Source organism: Balaenoptera acutorostrata, chromosome 8, assembly GCF_949987535.1.
Source record: "Balaenoptera acutorostrata chromosome 8, mBalAcu1.1, whole genome shotgun sequence".
In the NCBI taxonomy this organism is placed as follows: domain Eukaryota; kingdom Metazoa; phylum Chordata; class Mammalia; order Artiodactyla; family Balaenopteridae; genus Balaenoptera; species Balaenoptera acutorostrata.
This window is the reverse complement of record NC_080071.1, coordinates 50,823,482-50,844,437: the sequence shown is the minus strand read 5'-3', so window position 1 is coordinate 50,844,437 and position 20,956 is coordinate 50,823,482. Positions and strand designations below refer to the sequence as shown.

The 20,956-nt window shown below is 43.3% G+C and overlaps 1 protein-coding gene across 5 annotated transcripts in view; it reads right to left on the bottom strand.

Annotated features, from left to right (window-relative positions):
- The window catches only part of MYO1B (myosin IB), a 183,336-nt gene extending 163,391 nt beyond the window's left edge, over positions 1 to 19,945 (bottom strand). The window contains exon 1 of one of the 5 annotated variants that reach the window (XM_057551139.1): positions 19,677 to 19,945. The gene's annotated coding sequence lies outside the window, so the exon portion shown is untranslated. Of the gene's footprint in view, positions 1 to 2,815; positions 2,834 to 19,676 lie in introns of those variants that run through there. The other 4 variants (XM_007171453.2, XM_057551137.1, XM_057551138.1 and 1 more) reach the window with 4 other exon arrangements.
- Between the last annotated feature and the right edge of the window lie 1,011 nt (positions 19,946 to 20,956).

The following is a 20,956-nucleotide window of genomic DNA, read 5'->3' as shown; positions in this document are numbered from 1 at the left end:
AAGCTCTGCAGAGTCATGGCAGGAACAACTGCTGAAGGGCAGGGCGACTTCAGAGAATGACACCCCCCCCCCCCAAGACTGGGTCTGAAAGCCACCCCCAGCCCTCCCTCTCCACCCCCTCCCCCAGCATGGTACCCTCACCAGCCGAAATCCTAGAAGGTCAAGAATGTAGGGCAAGCCGTCCTGGCTTTAGGGGGAACCTATGGTCAGGCTGCCCTATACTGGATGTTACGAGAACTCATGAGCTAACGACTGAAAAAGCCTATGAGTTCCTGTGGGACAAAGTAGCCAAAAACTATAAACCACTGTTATAGCCAGAAACACAAACTCAGCTGCACTGGGATGTGCTAATTATAACCCATAGTCCTCTCAATTTGTTCCCTCATGCGGATTAAAAAATATTCCAAGAAGTCCAATGTGTTTAGTTTGGCAAACCTGACACCCTGGCACCCCTAGGTGAACGTAAAACTGCTCACATGTAACTGGCACACCTGACAGCTCTGACTGGTTCCTGGCCGGTGTGCGGATCCCAAATACCGCGGATCTCAAATACCAGTGGTCATTAAATAGAATACAGTCACCTGGGGAAAACCAAGTTTCCTTCCAAATGAATTGGCTTGTTAATCAGACGGTCCCAGTCTAGTCCCACATGCTAATACGCTCACCCAAGTCCTCCTGTCCTTGCCCCCTCCCCCTGCTTACATCGCTTGTAGAGTGATTCTTTCTGCTCTCTTCATACTTGATCAGACCATCCAAGCACTCAAGATGTTCCCTTATAATTCAAAGTACGGTGAATTGCACCTAGGAGCCACCCAAGTAGGGTTTCTTGTAGCCATCAGTTTGGGGGTCCCTATAAATCAATTTTTGAAGGCATTTGGCTGAACAAAGACTCTCACATAAAATAGCCTGGGGTACACCAGAGCAAAACTACCTTCTTTTAAAAAGGCACCTTTCAGTCATTCAGGCTCTTTTCAGTGACAATGAAGGGAAATGCACTGAATTTAGTGCACTCTTTGGGGAGAGGAAGCAAGTTATCTCTCCGGGAAATGTCAGCTGTTGCATTTTGCAACAGACCAGAGGTTGGAATAACCACCACAGTGGCTCCAGAAAAAACCCCACAAGTTCCATGTTGCAGACTCAGCTCTGCAGCTAGCGCACAGTGTGATTCTAGGCACACTGTCAAGTCTGAGCCTCAGTTTCCCCACAAAGGGGTCGAATACATCATCTCCTAAGATCCTGTCCCAGCTTCCATCATTACTGATTCAACCAAAAAAAGCTCAACTCTGCAAAGACTGACTTCCTTCATTTTGGGGTGAGCAAGCATCCTGGGTCTGATTACAAAGAATGTTAAAAACCAAAAATGCCAGTCCACAAGAAACTTTCCCAGTGACATCTACACAGAGGTAAAGGAAAGCAGCTCTCTTTATTCTGACCTCACCAGCAAAAAAAATGTATTAAGGGTCTAACCATACACAGCACAGAAGGAAATGCACAAAATCAACAGTATCACCATCAGCAAAGGCATCAAGGTACACGTGAATGTGTTCTCTCTATGTTTACAACTACATGGTTAGCTGCAAAATGGCACTGGCTTTTTTAACAAATGCATCTAGTTAAGAAAGCAAAAAGGGATCTAAAATTACAAATTAAAAAACCTATATAAAATCAACTATACTCCAATAAAAATTTTAAAAAAGAAACCTATATAGTAAAAGAAAAATATGCATCACTCAACACTACGTCTTCAGTAATGCCTCTGTGCTTGTGGTTAAGAAAAAGTATTTTTGGAATAATAAAAATTCAGAAGCTTCCTCAAGCAGTTATCCACTAAAATAAAGTCTAATATACTACGTAATCAAAGAGAGAGATGTTTATACATTTACGTTAGGGCTTCATGAATGTTTATTAGTTCAGAATCGATCAAACAAAAATAGCTAAGATGTTACCAAAATGACACTGATAATGTAAATTGAGAAGGCAAAACAACTTTGTCACTGAAAAAGAATTTTTAGAAAAAACAGCTAAATTGCAGTGGGTTACTTCACCTAAGCTGATTAAAATCAGCAATCAGATTCGAATTTGGAAGTATTTTCCCGGTTAATTTTTTTCTAGTTTTTCTCATTTGGAATTTAAAGCACCATAATTTTTCCATATCTCTAAACACATCCTAAAGCATTTATGAAGAACTAAAAAAATACACAATTCAGCAAAGCAGCTTACAAGACATGCCGTAACTAAATAACCCTTTTTAAGTCACAAATTAAAATGTTTAACAAAATCTATGTTTACTAAATTTAAATTGATAAATGTTAACTAAATTTTAATAATAGTTCTGTTAATTTCCAAAAGTTCTGTAGGATGCAGCAATTATTTCATATATTTACATAAGGATACATACATACAAATGCCCCCCAACACATAAACACATATTTTTTTCCCTTGAATATAGCACGCACTTAACCTGTAAAGCAATACAAAAATCAATTGTTAGTCAGATTGACCAAGTATAGAACCATACAATAAATTTTCCCAAGGGAAGTTTTGGTAAGAAATAAATATTTAATAGTGAACTACCTTGTATATGGCTGATTAAGAAAAGTTCATTTCCTTCTACAAGTAATTTATGAAAAAAAGATTTTCAAAATACCACACTGTTATATTGTAAAGCATCAAATCAAAAGGCCTAAAAACTTAAAATTTACACTCTACCCTTAATAATGTCTCTCAATAGGTAGGTAGGTAGATAGATATAAAAACTACAGAGCGTTCTCTTTAAATGACATAATTATAAGGTTTAGAAATTAAAACTACTTACCAACTTTTCTTCTCCATTGTTTTTTTCCACTGATTCAACTAGCACTTTAGCATTTAGTACATATGAAAGGGAGAGACAAACATTGGTTGTGACCGGGAGAACACACCACGTTCAACAAATATTTTGCAAACAGATAAGGAGGGAAAAGTAGGTCAATATCCAGTGGCTAGGAAGAAGCGGTGTCAGCTTCCATCCAGAACTGAATTATATGATTAACCAGGCACAGCCTACTGCTCTGACCTATGCACCTAGGATGCATAGGCCCTGGGAGAAGAAAGAATTAAGAGACGCATCAACTGCTCCCCAGTCATTAGCAAACTAGTTGGGGAAAAAAATTCTTAAGAGCAATGTAACTAATAAAACAAGTGCTCACATAGGGCAGATGATTCACCACAAAAAGAAGAATATAGAGCCTACCATCTATGTTTAGAGATGAACTATTATCATGGTCTAGGAGGATTAGAGAAGGATGGCTGAAGAGGTGAAACTTGACCTTGAGGGTCCTTTTTGAGGATGAGTAGGATGTGATTAAGCAGAAAAGAACTTGAAAGCAACAGGTACAAGACACATTCAGACACATTCAGACAGAATGGCAGCAGAAGACAGTTGGTGTGTCCTGGTGGGCCATGAAGCTGGAAGGAAAGGTAAGCTGAGGCAAGTCTGAGAGTGCGGGCTGAGGGGGTGGGAATGGGTGGGAGAGGAGAGGGAAGCATCACACAGCCTGCCTCATATGTCTACACTGCAGTCATTACTGACATCAGTGCATCCAGAAGGCAAAAAGTGTGATCCACAGTCACTGGTGATGGTCTGATGGAAAATAAAGTTGACGACAGCCATTATAGATGATTGGGAGTCATCAAAATTTTTTGAGCTGGCATAGGGACAACAAAAATTTTAAGGAGATTTGATCAGGGAATAGTCTGAATTAGTTGGGAGAGTGACTAGAAGCAGGGAGTAGGATTGCTCTGTGCAGTTGTTCAGTTTGTGCACTGCATAAAAATGGGCCAGCCAAGAGGGAATATGGGGACTGACATCAAGTCAAGCTCCTGAGGGACTGTGTTTGCCCTAAAGTACACCTTTTTCTACTTGCATAAATGCACTGTACAAGCTAGCAGTAGGGAATTCAGTTGGGGCACGGATCTAGAAGTTCAGGAATAAGAACTAGGGTAGAACTAATAGAAATGAAATGAGGATAAGTGCAAGAGAACTAACAGACAAATCTATCATAAAAGGTGGGAAACTAATTTGATGGAGGGCGCAAGAGAGAGAGGAGGATTTAAGACTCATGTAGAGGCTCTCTCATCCAAATGCCTAATGATTGACAGTTTGGCTGGTTGTTTTTTTTTAAAGGTCAGTTAATGTTGGAAGTCATAAGTAAATGATACATACCTAAACCTATTATTTTAAATAAACCCTATAAAAATATATATTTATTTTCCAATCTTTCTCTGTAGCGCTGAGGCCTTTTGAGTGTATGTCCACTGACTGTAGTACCCAGTGGTCTCCTGTAAAACATCCTCATGGCCTCATCCTCCAAGTCTAATTTCTTTAAAGAATAGTGAGGCTGTAGAGACACCTGGGACACAGTGTGGGGTGGACTGCACTACTCCTGACAAATGCTCGATACTCCCTCTGTAGGAAGACCAGCTATCCCTGCATTGCTGAATTCAGGCGTATGGCCATAAAGGTTTCACGTCCGCCCTTCCCTCTGCCACAGGGATCAGCAGTGTTCCAGAGGGCACAGCTCCATCAGACTATGCGCTGGAGTGAGGACCAGGACAACACGGGGCAGACCCCCACCTGACCTACAATGGCCACCCAGTGTGACTGTGCATTATCGTTCGAGTCACTAAGATTCCCAGGTTTTACATAATCACAAATTAATCTACCTATCCTGAATGACTAACAATATTAGTGGGAATACTTTTATTTTATGATCCTCCAAATCCTTTAGTTATTTCAGTTACTCCTAAATCAGCTGTAATCATTTTTAGAAACTTATTAGGTGGTTTATAAAACATTCAAATGAATTTTCATAGAAACAATTCTTTTTGCACGTATATTTTAAATCATTATATTAAATACAATAATTAGTACAATTGGTATAAACAGGCTTGGGAATAAACACAGTTGAGCCCACATAAGCATAGACTGGTAGGAACAAAAACTCAAGAGCACACTACAGGGTAGCCCTCTAACTTTGGGCATTTACTGTGTCATGGGCATCAGTTGATATATTTGACAAAGGAAAAGAACACCCACTAATCCAGCAAATCTGGAGGTCCCTAAGAGCTCACAGAGTTTTCTAAAGCCATGAGCCTCTAGATAATTATAAGAATGAACAGTACTATCGTACTACCAGGTTAAGAATCTGGTTGGTTTTTCAAAACCATATCCAACTACCATATTTATTCTGTCCCAAATGTACAGTCAGAAGGGCCTAAGTCATTTAAAAAAGCACAAAAATAACACTTCAAACCCACAATCAGACACAGAGTCAAGAGTACAAGGTCACATGTCATTCCAATAACCTGCCTCTTAAAGATAGAAAGAATAAACACATAAGTTACTATTAAAAACTAAATTTGAGTTTCATACTTTATAATTATATACTTCTTTTAAAACTGTCGACAGAGATAAATGTTCTTCTCAAGGTTGCCCGGCAAAATCTGGGTGCTATTTTAGGTGGCCAAACAGTAAATCTATCCGTAATTTATATACTTTTAGAAATCTGATAGTCAGCCTTTTCAATAAAAATATGAACTTTTACATAGAAATCATACTGATATATTTCAATAGACTATTGAGAGAAACACTATGTAAACACATGTACACCAGAAACCCCAGTGCAACCAACCACAGTTTAAATAACATATACCCACAATTTAACCCCAACTCCCTCATCAACACCATGCATGTAAAGCCTCCCTCCTCAGCATCAAATAGGATAATCTTAACTTCTATATAGTTTTAATTCCAAAAAAAAAAAAAAAGAAAACCCACATCTGAAGGAAAAAAGGCAGTAATACCATACCTACCCAAATAATTCTGCCCCCAGGCACTACTGGGATAGCTACCTACTCAGTCTTATTTTAACCAAGATAGGCTCTTGGGGAAAAAAGGAATCCAAAACCAAACTCAAGGGGAAAAAACAACAACAACAATATTAATTTGTAAAATATGAGATAAACTTAAATATAAATTTTGACTGAACCTTGACCTAAATCAATGTTCTGTTTTGTTTTGTTTTTTTTAAATTGTGAAATAAGCAGCCACAAGGACAAGATTACAAAATGGTTTAGTCTTATCATCAAATAAAATTTACTACAGGGTTAACCTGACACAACTTTTATACCTGAGAGAATTAATGCTTTGCTATCTGAGATTGAGTTATAGTTGAGAAGGAGTTGAAGACAAATAAATGAACTTGATTCTAGCAGGAGGCGAAAGCCAAGGCCCAAACCCTACAGAACCTGGACACCAAGGGACCAAGGGGAGATGGGACCAGAGCATGGGTCACCAAAGCCAAGAGACAAGAGTACGATGAGGAGCAGCAGAGGGTCAACAGTGTGTGTGTTTGCGGGGAGGCAGGGGGGTGTTGGGGGGAGGAATGGAGGAAGGAGAAAGGATAAGTGTGTCATCAGGCCTAGAATCCATCTGTTAGGAGCTGAACTGTGTCACCCCCTCCCCAAATTCATATGTTGAAGCCCTAACCCCCAGTACCTCAGAATGGGACGGTACTTGGAGACAGGGCCTTTAAAGAGGTGATTAAGTTAAAATGAGGCCATAAGGGTGGGTCCTAATTCAACATGACTGGTGTCCTTATAAAAAGAGAAGACAGGGACACAGCCAACACAGACTGAGGGATGTGCATACGAGGCCCGGTGAGAAGGTGGCCATCTGCAAGCCAAGGAGAGAGGCCTCAAAGAAACCAAAGCTGCTGACACCTTGGTCTTGGGACTTCCAGCCTCCAGAATGGTGAGAAAATGTATTTCTGTTGCTTACGATACCCAGTCATGGTATTTTGTCATGGCAGCCCAAGCAAACTAATATACCGTCCTATAAGCCCTGGTAAGACTGCCTACTTCTCTCTTCCTCCACCGCTAAGCTTTTGACACAGCCTACCTTTTGACAGTTGCCACCCTTCCTAAGCACCCACAGCTCACTCGGCATGTGCCACTGAAACATCTTCAAGTAGAATGTCACCACCGGTTTGCTGCCCGCGCACTCCTTCCTTAAAACTCTCTCCTGCCCTGGCTTCCCTCTGGCCACTTCTCCCTGGCTCTTCACTTCCCACCCCACCACTCCTTATTCTCCTTAGTGGCTTCTCCTTCCTCCACTTGTCACAAAATAATGTCTCCCAGACTTCTATCACCCACCTTCCCCTCTTCTCCCTCCGCCCTCTAAGTGGTCCTCACAACATCCACAGCTTCGACCACACCAAGATGCTAGTAGTTCCTCCATCCAGACCTCAGGCCCTGGCTTGTCCCTGAGCCCCAGCGTCTGCTGAACCTCCCTCTCTGCCTGGAGGCCCCACCTCCCAAATGCAACCCACCCCCCTCAGCCTGTCTGTGATGACCACACCCAACATCACACAGGCCAGAAACTTGGGAGTCATCCCAGACCACCACTCCCCCTGCCCCCTCCAATCCAGTCACTACATCCACCCCACTGCTTAAAGAGGGGTACATCACAACAGTCACCACAATCATTGACCCAATCAGCTCATTCTCAACAGCTACTGTCAGAAAAAAACCCAGAATAGAGAAAAGGTTATATGCACAAAAATGTTCATCACAGTATTATTATTTACAGCAGCAAAGTGGTGGAAGCAACCCAAATGCCCAATAAAAAAGAGGTGTTTCAGGAAATTACGGTACTCAGTGGAATACACAACTATAAAATTTATCTCGAAACCCGCAGCAATACAGAAAATATATGAACTCAATGATTACAATCATTCCAAAACATATACATAGAAAACTTGGAAAGGAATACTCAGAAATGACCATAGTTGATATTTTAAGAGTTAGTTAACTCAAGAAAAGTCTTTTTTAGTTCCACTTTCCAAACGTCCTGTAATGTTTGTTCTTAAGATGATTTTTTAGTACAAAATATCCAAAAGTGAGTGTTAGTAATCTTGGACTTTCTGAGTTGCCTGGTTTCAGGATAAATGGGAATTTTACTACAGGATTCCCTTCAGCTGCCATGCTACCTTCATGTTACACCTGTTGCAACATCCAAAACTAACTCCCACAAAATAACGTTTCCCCCTAAATCCTATTATACTTGTAGCCCTCAGCGTGAGATCCTAAAAATTAATTCTTTCAAGAAGTCCAACTGGACACATAAACAGCTGCAAGACTGCAGAAGTGGGCTCCCAGCATCTGCCATGGTCATTAACTGTTCTCGTAAGAAAAGATCACCACACGCGAGCTGCTGCCAAGAGGGCAAGTGCAAAGCTGGAAGCGGAATCACAGAAGGTGAAGCTCCCGCTGCACCCAGGGTCTGACAGGCTCGCTGACTGCCAGGTAAGGAAGGGGCACTTTCCCATCCAAGGAGAGAACTTGTCAACTCTTCCATCCCAGAGGCCATGAGATACGAAACAGGTCACCCGGAAGGACGTAAAATGGCGCATGTTTCCTGTAGCATTTTACCTATACTTTTCTGTTTCTTTTTTCAATTGCAACAAACAGCAAGTATAAAGGTTGGGCTGACAGTTTTACCATTATTTCTCAACACCTGTGGCACGCACGTGTCACCTAACCCAACAGATTTCTCTTCCTCCATGTATTGGGGCATATGAAGTGAAACAGACAAGATGCAAGATCACGTCTGTACCTAGTGGGCCTGTGATAATACAGACCTTTTACAACTGCTGCCTTACTCAATAGTGGTATACAAGTTGCTTCTAATTTAAAGTACTCCTCTGATGAATCCTTTTGAATAGTGAATACTAAATCCTAGTTATACCCATTCTATAAATCCAGATTTTACCTTAATTAAACTAGACTTCCTTACAGCAGAGAGAGAATGCGCATAAATATTTATGTTCAAATTAGGCATTTGTGGTTGGAGATGAAAAACACTACAAACTATGGAATAAGGTATAGGAAGGTATCCCTTAATTTAAATCCCCTCTACTAGATTTTACATTCGACTGTGAAATCTCACTGAAATTAGCAATATTTCTCAAGTAAATAGCTATTCTGTTGAGTAGCAACATGCTGTCATACTTTCTTTAAAATCCATGACGGTATAATTTTGAGATACTTACAGAAAGCCACTGCTTAAAAATTAATTCCTGTAGATAAAACAAACTTAGCAGGAAAGCCCATTTCTCCACTCACAATTATTCAAGAAGAGGCACATGAAAGGAAAACTGGAAAGCTCACTGAACTTTTTAAAAAGTAACTGAAATCAATGGGCTTTTAAGGAAATGTGTCAAATTTGGCAAAGTTCTCTTTCTAAAAATGTATTTTGGTAATTTTCCAGAATTCGGTTCTTTCAGTTTGGAAAACTTAAAAAATTCTGAGACATAACTAAATGGTAGCCACACAGATGACCCTCAGCAAAATAAGGAAAGAGGAAAAATTCAGCTTCAGCATCCCCTCAATCTCCCCTTCCTTTCAGTCTCCCAAGTCCCCCAAGATGCCCGGTGCTTTTAGGAAATCACAGACTCCCCCTGACTTTAGTGAGTTAGTAAGTTAATTAATTAATTCTAGGTATGAGTTAACAAAAGGCAACTTAATGTAGATTTTTGAAGGTGAAAAGTTACATTTATTTTTACGATTAAAAATAAGAAATAAAATTTAGTCTTTACTTGGAATTGTAGAAATGTGTGCATCATTTCCATGTGACAAGCAAGTAAAGGAGAAAGGAGTGGTTTTCAAGGGGAGGGGTGTAAGAGGAGACCAAAGAGAGTAACAGATGGCCAGAGGCACTCTCAGGGAGCAGAGCAAGAGACAAAAAAGGGAAAATAATGACAGAAAAAGAAACATTCAAAGAAAGAAGAGTTTCACAAGGATCCACATCCCCATCTTCTAACTTCCTGGGATACATCTGCTGAAGACTGTTAAATACTGTTGCGTTCCTGCAACTATAAGCATAAATGGGAAACTACTCCACCTGCGAATACAGTCAGAGCAGGCAGACCCCAGGCGTGCCACTCTCTTCGGCTCCACTTTAGTGAACCGCTTAGGCAACTGCAGCCTGAGCTTTTTCATAAGATTTTTTTGTATTGTTATTAGTTCAGAGGTAACATAACCAGATTACAGAAAATGCAGAAAATAAAGAGGGTTGTAAAAGTAAGTCATCCCTATCTACTACACTAACACAATCACTGTTAACATTTTGGTTTCTTTGCCATCTTTCTTCCTATATATTTTTCAGAGGAGAAACTAGAGCCCCGTATCAAATCATAAATTATATGCACTGCTTGGAGTCAAACACTGAATATCTGGTGGGGGAAGAGGAGGAAGAACTCCAGGAATCCATTTTCAGAAAAGACTGAGGAGTAGCAACTAACATTTATACTGCACGCTTGCTCTGTGCCTGACACTATTCTATGAACATTAAGTGTGTTTACTCATTTAATCCTTATTATCAACCCAAGGAAGAAGGCTCTACTATTACCCAAATACTGCAGGTGAGAAAACAGAGGCAGAGACAGATTAAGCTATGTGCCCAAGGACACGAGCTGCTAAACAGAGTCAGGTTTCAAACCCAATACTTTCCCCAGAGCGCAGCCCATCACCATTGCACCACACTGCTTCCCACTGAGCGAGGACTCACCGCCACGTAAGAGAACCAGGCTCTGATGCGCTTGCCCCAGGTGCAAAGCCTTGATGACTGATGCATGGCGATTCTAGGTGGAATGAGGTGTGCATAACTCAGACCAGACCCCTCCTCCCACCCCACCCTTTTCACATCAGAGCCTTCAGTGTGTCTCTAGAGAAGGTGCCAGAGAGAAAGGGGAGAGAGAGGGCTGAGACACTGAAAGGGCCAAAGGTGGCCCTGCTCAAGAGCCCTCCCAGGAGGAGAGAAAGGGCTTCTCCAGACCTCAGAGCAAGAGCCAGTCCAATAGTGCAGAACCCAGGACGCTGGTGCGCCCAGCAGCCACTAGTACTCAGGGCAATGGCAGCTCTCAAGGGGTAGAGGGAGGGTTGGGGGATGGGCAGTAGCCCCACTCAAGCCCCGTCACAGAGGCAGCGCACTCTTTACTTGGGCAGTTTCATTTGAGGAGGAAGGGGAACATACTGGCCCAAAATAAACATTTTCATGTCATCATACTTAAACACTACTAAATACCACTATTATGATGATTTACTAAGAAGTACCACTTTTTAAGTCATTAATTACTAAAATTTCCATCAATCTATCATTAAGAGCAGAACTGCACCCCAGGGCTTCTGGGCCCGTTCTTCACTGCCTGGAAAGCTCTACCATCCTTCTCTTCCTGCAGCAGTACCAACTCACCCTTCAGGCAGCTGCATGAATGCATGTTTCCTCAGACAGACTTTCCCTCTACCCCCAATCCAGAGTGTCCCCTCCCCATCTTTCTTATTCTCACAGCATCCTGTCCTTTCCCTTCATAGCAAATATCACAATTCATAAATATGTCATAAATATCTATATTCACTTCCGCAATGTCTCTCTCCCCTCACATTCCATGAAGACAGAAACACAATTGCTCTGCTCACCATTAAAGACTCAGTGCCTAGTACGGTGCCTGGCACACACTAGGCACCCCAACATTTGATGAATGAATACATGACTGCATTAAAGAAACAAAAACAACCCCCTCCTCCCCTTACTGCTAAAAGTATCACATATTATTTTTAAATTACGGTGAGTTATGACATTTCCATTACAGGTTTGTTATATCACGCTCTATTAGAAACGCCACCCGACTCCAGGCTCCTATAGCAAACACAAGTTGAAATGCGATCAATCAAGAACCCCTCAATAAACAAATACAAAATCAATCCCATTCTTGTATACCAGCAACACCAAACAGAAATGTGTTAAACAATTCCGCTCACAATGACCATAAAAACCATAAAGCACCATGGCACAAGTCTAACAGAAGATGTGAAAGAGTTTTTACACATAAAATTATAAAATTTCATTGAAGGACATAAAAGACCTAAATCAATAGAGAGGTATATAAGGTTGCAGACCGGAAGCCATGAGACCATAAAGATCTCAATTCTCTCTAAATTTTTATATAAATGGAATGCAATTCCAATAACACAAAATTTTTGAAAAATAAACAAGCCACATGCTTGGAGAATATATGTGCAAGTTAACCTGTGTTGAGGGAGCGAGAAGAATGTGATGTGCGTTTGACTCATCAACTGACACAAATATGGAAAACGGCATTTTGTGTGAATCCCAGTAATTTAACTATTATGGGTATGCAATGTTACTTCCAATGTTTTGACTCTTTCAAATATTGTCTCCGTTTTAAGTTGTGAAACAGTAAATGCTACAAGTTCAGAAAAGCTGGGTTGTGAGAGATGTGTAGGGGTAATAGGTAGAGAGGGGCTTCCAGGGCAAAGGAAAGATCCAGGAGAAAAATAAGGTAAAAAAGCAGAAGACATATTTGAGAGAGAACCAAGTATGGCTCACAGAGAACACATATTCCCATAGAAAGCCAGACAGTGATGGATCTACAAACGGTACAATGAAGTGACTACAGCAGTGTTATCTACACAATGATCCTGCCAAAAAGTGGGACACCGGTCACATAAGTTGGGACATGTGCATACCCTATCTCCCTCTTGGAGATCCACAGTGCACGGTCACAAATAAAAGTCCGTGATTAAGGCCTTCTGTAAAGAAGAAACTTATTTTTCTAAGTTTATTTAAAGAAACCTGTTTAAAATGTTGTTTAACCAACACCTACTCGCCCAAGGAACGCTTTTCTACAGTAACATTTACGAACTTTTCATGGAACAACCCACTTTGGGAAATGCTGTATTCTAGTAAACCAGCCTTTTAAAGGTCTGAACCAGAATAGAGGTTTAAGGATTTGAAAATAAAAGGCAACAATCAACCAAACACTGTAACTGACTGGATGGATGTAAGAGTCACAGAAAATAGAGAAGTCGGTGATGCTTCTGAAATCCAAAGTCAAGATGATGGTAAGAATGCTATTAGCACAGTTACGTCAAAGACGATCAACTGTTAGGTAATGGGCACTAAGCGTGGATTTCGATGGGTTTGGAGAGACAGTGAGATATTCCCCTAGAAAAGAAAACTGAGCAAGAAGTTAAAAGCCTTGGAGTCCAGTGCCAGATCTGACCCTGGTTAACCTTTTGAGCCTGAGCAGTTCTCAGATACAAATAAGTGGTTACGGTGGTGGTCTAAAGGCCCTTTCAACTTCATCACTCTACCATTCCAAAAATTAAACATTTGAAGTCAAAATACCAATACAGTCAAGTCCTACCTTTAAAGGAGGTGTGAAATGTTTAAATATAGGATACAAATAAACAATTCAAGAATCTGAATATATGAGTTTAAATATACGGATGAGAGGTTTTTAAGAGATTATGCAATTATAGATGTTGAAGAGAGAGCCCCAAAACCTACTAAAGCTATAAAGTCTTACTCCAGCCCCCTCCTCCAATGTCACAGAATACTTAGTATTCTGCTTCTGCAGAAAGCAGATTCCTGAATCTGACCCAATGTGGCAGTTCATATATTTTTATGAATACCTCTCAACACCCTGAAGAGTTCAAGCAAGTGAGGACTTTTTGCTAGACAGCCCACCACATCAGGGGTAAATCAAAACTGTAGTCAACTTATTACAACTGTAAGCAGACTGCATGAGGACTGCAAAAAAACGAGCCATGAAAATTGGCCTAGGCCCAATGTTTATAAAAATTAAACTTTTCCTAAAAGCATTTAGGCAGGGACTCTAAAATGAATAAAATAGTGATGATCCTTTTGAAGCACTTTCAAAGGAAAGAACGAGCAGCTAGGAACTGGGCCTATTTGCAATCTGAACATTGCAAATAGCGCTTCAGAGTCTAATAATATAGAATTTAAAAGGAAGCAGCACTGAGGGAGGAGAGAGAAGGTGCACAGTGGCAAAAGTAAGTGGGGCCAGCAGGAGTTTTTCAATCAAGGTTTTTGGTTTGTTTTTAATTTTTTGGTTGAAGTGTGCAGAGAATGCTTTCGCGAAACCAGTGAAAATGAGCAGGCAAATAATATGCACACACACAATAATGAAACCAATAACGAATAACCTGGTCCGTTCCATTGTCCTATCAATGCAATTTTCTCAAGTCTCTTCAAGGATGCTGAATTCTTTTTTTTTTTTTTAACGAGTTTAAAAACTTGTGAAGTACAATTTTGAATTGTATTTTCATTTTAACACAGCAAAATGAAGCCATCTGTGTAACTTCAAAGCATCTTGAGTCCACGCAGGATTGATCAGAAAGTCCCTGGAAAGCAGAGACCTGGTCTCCTCCTGCCTCTCCAAGCTATCTAGGAAAGCCAAGCACCTGGTATTTTTAGAAGCTCAGCATTGTTGTTTATCTGATAAGCAAAGGAAGAATGTCAGTTTTCACTTATCTCCAGACCTCAATTTCAAAAACTGCCTATCTTGGACGAATATAAATTCTATACCAATTCTTTTCTTCCTTGCCTTGTCCAAAGTCTTATCCCCTAAGTTCCAGCTCTGCAATGGTGCTCCCACCAATTCAGCCACATGCATCAGACCCTGAGCTCTGACTGGATGCCCAGCAGCATACTGTGCTTGGAAAGACTGGAGACCAGAGATCAGACAAACCCCCTGAAAATCCCCAGAAGGCCAGCAGATTCCCACAGAGAAGGCAGTGACCAGGAGAGGGTGAGAAGTCCCCCTCACTTGGGGGAGGAGAATAATGCAGGGCTGCCAAGCACAAGACCCAGAAAAAAAAGAGCAACCCAGGAGCATTTGAACCAGATCCTCAGCCCTGGTCCAACCAAGGACACACGCAGGAACCCTGACTTCAGGGGACAAAGGAAGAGAGAGACTGTCAGGGTGGGCTCACTCTCTAATTCTGTAAAATTCACTCCTTAAAGTGGCCCAGAGCTTCCAAGAACACTGTCCCACGAGGCAGCACGTTGTTCTGTAAAGCACACAGTCTTGGGCTTGATCTCTACTAGCCCTGGGCACGTTACCCAACTCTCCCAACTACAGACATCTCCTACTGAAGGAGAGCAATGAGGATTAAATGAAACAGGCTATAGAGAGTACCCAGGACGCAGCCTGACACAGCGCAGCACCCACTACTTAATGACAGCAGCATGAATGTCATGTAACAAAATATAATTCTTTGGGGACTTGGCATTTCTTGTCCACTATGCAAATATGCCTGAAGTCTATGAACAGCCTTAGTGGGGTTGAATCAACAGCCATGCTGAACCAGGATGAGGAAGGTTGGGACACTGGCAGGTGGGGAGGGAAGAAAGCAGGAGGACACCAAGGATTTGCTGTACACCAGGGCAGACCACGTAATTCAACACCTTCTCCCATGGAATGGTACTTTATACACCCTCAGGGTCCAAAAAAGGATCCTCTCCTCTCTCCTCGGGCAAGGAATTCACCAGAAAGAGGCTTCCTAACATCCCAACCAATCCAGCCTTCAGAGGCAGGTGTTCAGAGACCCGACCCCTTTGGCACCATCAGAGGTTGGGGGAAATAAAACCAAGGACAAAGAAGGAACAGGCAGTGTTTGGGTTCCTCCCACTCGCATGCTTTTGTCTCAGTAGCATGTGTTGGCGTGGCCTTGGTCACCACGGCTGTCACAGTCATCTCACCAACATCCACTCTCTGGGCACATTGCGCTGCCCTGCTACATCCTTTGATACACAATGGATTTCCTTTGCTGCTTTTTAATGCACAGCCTTGCATCAACTGTGTGCTTAATACAATACAAATTGATGAAGACACTGGCAACTGAAAAGAAACCTACAACAGGTTATAAGAGCATCCTTCAGCCTTCTCAGCTGGTAAGTTGGAAAGCGCTCCCTGTTAGAACTCAGCAGACCACGTGTGTGCATCCCCTCTAAATATCCAATGGATGAGAATCTAATGGCCTCAGGAGAGAAAAGTTACTGCACCTATACCACAGTCTCTGAAGACCCCAAATGATGTCTTAGCTTGAAATAATTTTAAAAAGTAAAGGCAGAACTTTCAGTCTTCGTAGTCTTATCTTAGGAACAAAAAAAAACAATATTGACTTTTCCATTTCCCCGGGAGCATTCTGAGAAATCCATAAATAATCGATGACGCCAAGTGTTCGAATCCACTCTGCTCCTGCACTCGGCGGTCACCCCTGGGTCAAGGTCAGGTGACTCCTGCCTAGCACCATACTCCATTCCACCCCAAGGACGGATACCACTTCCATTCCACTTTCACGTGGATGCCTAAGCTTGTTCACTTCCCCTGTGGGGAAAAGATGAGCACAGAAATCCTGTGGAATGTGTGTTCCCACAGAGCTCAGAAATGTGATGATCTCAGAGGATATTGTAAAGAAAGACCCTTGACACTTCCCTAAGGAAGAATGTCTTCTGTAAAAGGCGACTGCCAGGACAAAAAGCATGTGCTGGGAAAATCTACGGCCTGCTGCTGTGTATGACTCCAATTCTGATGTCCCACTTCCTCTTTATAATCACATTCCTTCCCTCCTATTCCTCTTCTAAAAAGACACTCTGGCATTGGGTCTCAGTAAAGAAGCAAAGTGCAGTGTTCTAATAAAGGCTGGGAGATAAAAAGGGCTAAAATAGATTTCAATAAATATCAAATGACTATAAGTCTACTCCATTGTACCACTTTTAAATGTCCCCTCCTCCCCCCCAAAAAAACTTAGTTTTAGACATTGGCAGCCTAACTTTTTAAAGTTTCATTCACTTAAAGTTTATTCACACAGGCCATCAAACAGCAAAGCTTTTGAACAATACAGTTTGAAAAGTTGCAATGTCACTAATCTAGCCTTCCAAACCTATCTCACAGTGGTTTTTGAAAGAATCAATTATGCTAATATATGTGAAAGTGATTTGAAATCTGCAAAGGGCTAATCAAATAAACAATCAAATTGCTGTCATTCCTAGTATTAAAAGATATCATACCATACAGTGTGGACCGTGGAATCAGAGATTGGAATTCAAATCTCACCTCCACCCCTTACTAGTTACCTACACAACTAGGCAAGTTACCAAACTCCCTGGGCCTCAGTTTCAACTGTAAAATGGAGATAATACCCACTTTACCAAGTTGTTGTGAGGATTAATAAAATAATGTGTGTAAAACCCTTTTCACACAGTAAATACTAAATAACAGTTTTAACTACTGTTAGGCTGTTTAATTAAAATCCAAAGGTCCAGCTATTGAAAATAGCAGAAGGGAGGGGGATGAGAGAAGAATCTCGCCCAAAAGGAGGACAAATGTTAAAAACCTTTAACATCCTACATTCTGAGGATTCCCCTCTTGGCCCACTCCTACACCCCACTCCTTCCCCACTGATGTCGGAAGCTCCTCGTTGCTTTGCATAACCGCGAAGCAACCAGGGAGAGTCAGTCTTTAACTCCAGGCTTGACAAAGTGATGATTCATCCCATCCCGTGAAGGGGGTGCAGCTTGCAGCCAGCCTCATCACACATGGGGAATCCATCGGACGGCCTGCAGCCAGAGACCAACTATTTAAGAGGCTTCCCCATCCGTGTCTTTGGTAGCAGTAATCTTATGCTTTGCATTTTGTTAATGTATATTCCAATGAGTACTTGGGAGGAATCCAATTGTGCTATATTTTACAAAACAATTCACAACATAAACGAAAAGTCCAAAATGGCAAGACAACGATAACGAAGTAAGTCTCCCTCTGTTCGCTGCCCATGGCACAATGTTTTGCCAGGCAGTGTGTTAGTTATAATGACAAACAGCTTGACGGTTGGACAACATCCCACTTCAACTGCACATCATAATGGCTCCGGAGGACAAATCCCACTGCTTTCCAGCCTGGCCTGAAAATCTGACCACATCCTCCAAGAAAAAGACAAACCCTCACGGTAGCTGGTACAGCTCTTTTCCATTACCACTTAGTGGGCAGGAAACATTTTTTTTCCCTGGGAGTAAGCTCTTCATTCCCCTTCTAAGGTTAAGAGACTTTCAAACTTGGTTGTCTTAAAATGAATAGCCAATGTGGTGGTTTACCGGTGGGCCCTCAGACTTGTCAAAGAAGCAGCTCTAGGTCATTTCCCAGCCCTGCCTCAGCCAGACTACTATAGCTAAATATCTCAACTATCACCACAGTAATTCTAACCTTCAGCCCAGCTTTGGGATCCTTCCACCAGTGTCCCATAGGCACAAACCATGAATGCCTGGAAATGTCAGCCTCCTCCCAAAACGGTTTTGCTTGGAATACTCCATTCAAAAAACACTCATCATTCAATCCACCCTGGCTCCCTCCCGAGGTCAACCAATCCTCCTGGGCTTCTTGATTCCAATCTAGGAAAGGGTCACTTAACATATGCCCAACACATTACATTCAATTCTACCTCCCCCTAAAAATAATTCCCATTCACCATAATGGTAACTGTTCTTTCCTAGTCCAGATGACCCACATTAGGGGAGTGAAAGCACAGAAGTCATGACTCCTCAACTGAAAACCCAAAGGGTGGTGTGTATGATGAGTTTTCTGGGAAAGACTGTAAAGGGTTTTTCAATTCAGTGTTACCTAATCTGATTCATTTATTTAGCAATGTCTAATTTTCTAGTGGTTTCCCCCCAAACATTCCTGGAAAATTGTTTTACTATATTACAACGGAGAAAATTATTCTATGTCAAAATCAATGCTATAAAATTTGCTTCCTACCCATTCAAGCCAATATCTACTAGCTACAAACACGGATCCACAGGCACATACATACACAGGCACATATATACACACAAATACCCTGAGCCACAAAATAAAAAAAAGTCTTCTTCCACTGTAATTAACAAGATTTGATTTCAGCAAACTAACATTGGGAGCGCCTAGAAGACAGGGAAGTACACAACTTGTTGAAGCAATAAACGCTCGGCAGCAGCCTGAACAAAGCATTACAAATAAGCTCCAGAAACCCACACAGCAAGCCCGTGGACAAAATGCTGTGTGTCTGTAATCAACTCTCCAGTGCACTCACATCACCCACTCCCCAACCCTCTGCCCCGGCCCAGCAAGAACCCTCCAGGACTCCCGTTCCTAATCTGGTTTCCATTCCAGCCCCGCCCCCTCCCCTTCCCTCTCTAGGACCGTGAATCAATCCCATCCCGGGCAGGAAACGAGACCCAAGGCAGCCCCCTCCGCTGCGGCGGAACAAAGGAGCATAGCTCAGCTGCATGCGCAGGATGCCCCGTCGGGTCCTGGGCCCCTTATCCCCTGCCGCCGGGGCACGCCGCACCTGAACCCCACTCCCCAGGACGCCCCATTGTTCTCCCTCCGCTTTCCTTCCCGGAGGAGGCCACCCCGTGTCCTTCCATAGAACCAGAGGGCCAGGAAACAGCTGTGGGCCAGAGAGATGGAGGGGTGTGGGTGAACACCAGGAAGACCTGGATTCCACTTTGCCCACAGGTACGAAGGGGATGGGGCAAAGTAAGAACAACTTAGTTTAGCGCCCTATACTCTCCCACCCGCCCCCGAAGCTACCGCGGAGTCGCGACCACCCTGCCTGACCTCCAGCGTGCGCGGTTCTCGCCGGAGCGCCGCCTGGCCCCGAGGAGAGACCGCAGACCCCGCTGACCCGTGTCAGCTGCGGTGGGGCCACGGGGACCCCGGGCACAAAGGACCGAGCGGGCAGGGCAGGGGAGAGAGGGAAAGCGCTCGCGCTACCTCGCCGGGCGCCACTCCGCCTCCTTGTCGTCCTCCCTCTCCGGCGCGCTCCGGGACGCGGGCCCTCCGCGAGGCTGCGGGGCTCCCGCGCAGTTGCTCGGCGGACGCTGCTGGCGGACGCTGCCCAGCGGCTGCCGGCCCCTCGCGCCCGCGCTCCCACACCACCGCGACGCGCGGCGGCCGAGTCTCCAGTGCGCGCCCGGCTGCAGAGTGCGCTGCCGCTGCAGAGTGCTGCGCTGCGGCGGGAGGCGCCCGGCCACTCCCCTCTACCCCGCGGGCGGAGGGGCCGGCCGAGGGGCGGGGGCGGCGACCTCGCAGCCTGGGATTCGCCTCTCTGCGCGCCGGCAGGATCGGGAGCCGCCGCCTCCCAGCCGACTCACCTCCGGCCGCCCGGTGCCGGCGGCACAGCGCCCCCCGGTGAGCGCGGGTGCAGCCTCCGCCCCCGGGGCCAGCCTGGATGGGGCAAGGAGTGGAAAAGCGGAGGAAGGAGAGGCGTCCCTCCCAGCCGCACGGAAGGCACGGCCCTTCTACCTTTCTCACTCCCGGATTTATTAACATCAAACGACAAATACAGTAACTGGAGAGGCAAGCCAGGGGGAGCGGGCCGGGGCGGAGGTGGGGGAGGAGGGGGGCCGCGGGGAATGACAACTGGAAGCCAACCTGTGGGCAGATGTCGGCAGAGAGTGGGAGTGTTCTCAATTGTTCCTTCTCCCTTAGACAAAAAAAAGTTTGGATACCCAAGAATATCGGAAAATATTAATTTGACCGAAAGGGAAAAGAGTGTACTGAGTGGCAAAGTGTGCTTTTATTTACAAGATTTTAAAATATCTATTAACTCAATTTCACATGATGCTAAGTAGACACTGGCCAATTCTCTGTTACAGAAATTAAAAGATAATTTAAAAAGAAATTTCAACTATATGTGTATATATATATGAAAATTTATAAATGAATATTGCGTATTAGCTGGCACTGGGTAATGATCGATGATAGGGTGTTAATCTGCATATTATTTAGGCATGCTGGAGGGAGCCAGAGAATCAGGCCCTCCAGCTTTTCACTCCAGCTGGCTTCTTGCTTCTTTGTACAGTAGAATTTAGAGCAAGCCACTTGACCCTTGTCCTGGTTTCCTCATCCCGGAGGAGGGAAGAGTGCTCATCCAACCTTACTCACTGGGTGAGGTGAGGATTACTTGGCTAAGGTGTTAAATGTAGGCACAGTAATTATTACTCATGGTTCTAACTACTTTGTCCAATAATGAAATAAATTGCCATAAATGG